Below are 2,020 nucleotides of genomic sequence, written 5' to 3'. Positions count from 1 at the left end.
CCATCTCTAGCAACAACCAATGGTACAACTGGATTCAGAAAAATATTGGACAAGTTGTAATCCTTCCCCTTTATGGCTGATTCAGGCTAAGAGAGGCTTACCTAAGGCTACTTAGTGATTTCCTCATAGCAGATTTGAATCAGAGAATTACTACTGCAGTTGCTGGACAGTGAAAAAAGCAGATAAGAGAAAAATCAACTGATTTGAAATGTGGTGTTGGAGGAGAACTTGTGCATACCATGGACTGCGAAAAAGACAAATAATTGGGTGTCAGAACAAATTAAACCACAACTATCACTAGAAGCTAAAATGATGAAACTGAGGTTATCATACTTTGGACACATCATGAGAAGACATGATTCACTAGAAAAGACAATAATGCTGGGGAAAACAGAAGGGAGTAGAAAAAGAGGAAGACCAAACAAGAGATGGATTGATTCCATAAAGGAAGCCACAGGCCTGAACTTACAAGATCTGAACAGCACGGTTCACGACAGATGCTCTTGGAGGTCGCTGATTCATGGGGTTGCCATAAGTTGTGATCAAATGGAAGGCACATAACAACAACAACTTCAGTTGTTTAGCTTGTACACTGCACCAGCGCTTTACCCATTCTTTGCTCAAGTGGTGCTATGCTGTGTGTAAATTTACAATAAAGTTGCAGCCTGTTCCATCCCAGAAGGATGGGTAGAAGTTTTTTTTTAATGAAGCCTTGTACAAACATCACAGTTTTGCTCTGTTGCAGGAAAAAATGGTATATGTATGCAAAAAGTATGGAGGGGGGATCTGGGATTTTATTATTTAGCTCTTGCAAAGAGGAAAAAAAGATTGCTGCTGTCCAGATCAATGTCACAGAGCCAGGTGAGGGTGCACTACTGCCATGATGCAGCCGTCTGTTAACTCTGAAGTAATCTTACTGGCTTTATCTGGGCTGTTTTGCACTAAGTGAAGGCTGTCACTGTAAAATTCTAAGAATGCAGTAATTCTCTGTAGAATATTTGATTGTACTGATTAGAAATGTATCTTTCTGATTGTAGAGCTATTTGTGGATCTTTTCAAATATAAACATTTTTGAAAATCCCATGAAATCATTTTAAAGCATCCCAAATAATCACTTTATGGCAGTAGATCACTGAAAGAAGTGACTTAACTTTGTTGCTAGAAGGAATTTAGTTTTAACTTGAAGTAGTTAACAGAAAATTAGTGTGACCTTGTCCGTGCATTCAGGGAATGCATTGCATTTATTTGATTGCTTGTGAACTCTCAAAGGAATCCTTTTTGTAAGAATTTCCAGAAGGCTAGCTGTGTTTGTTACAACAAAAACAATGAAAAGTCTTTTGGTACCTTAAATACTAACACATTTTATTATGGCATAAGCTTTCATGGGCTAGAGTCCACTTCATTAGATGCATGAAGTTTAATGCTGAGCTCATATATATCCACATGGCTGCAAAGGAGTTCTAAGTAGTGGGGTCAAAGAGAAAGGAAATCAAAAAAAGTACAGATAGTGACAATTCACTAAGACCTAGAATATACGCAAAATAAGTACAGTGGCTCTTTACAGTTTGGCAGTGCTGAATTAACATCTGTAGAGGGGAGGGAAAATTTACCTGTTCCATAAAATTCCTTTGTTTAATTATGGCCATCTTAAGATCGGTGGCAGAGTGTCCTGGTAGATGTAAATGTACTCCTATTGATTTATGAATATTGCATTTTTAATGTTAGATTTGTGCCCACTGATCCTTTTGCATAGGGACCAGGCTGTCTGCCCTATGCAGAATGCAAAAATGTGTTGCTGGCAAATGATAGCAAATACTAACACTGAAAACCTTGAAGAGCTGCTGCCAGTCAGTGTCAACAGTGCTAAGCTAGATGGACCAATGAACTGATTCAATGGAAGGCAGCTTCCTATTGTTCGGAATAAATTTATTCTCGACCCCAAAATATTGCCTAGGGTTGTCAAGAGTGGTTTAAAAGAACCTACATTTCTGTTGAACCAATGTTGCACTGAATTCTGGGA

The sequence above is a fragment of the Rhineura floridana genome, chromosome 4 (assembly GCF_030035675.1).
Source record: "Rhineura floridana isolate rRhiFlo1 chromosome 4, rRhiFlo1.hap2, whole genome shotgun sequence".
NCBI lineage: Eukaryota > Metazoa > Chordata > Lepidosauria > Squamata > Rhineuridae > Rhineura > Rhineura floridana.
This window is presented reverse-complemented; position numbering follows the sequence as displayed.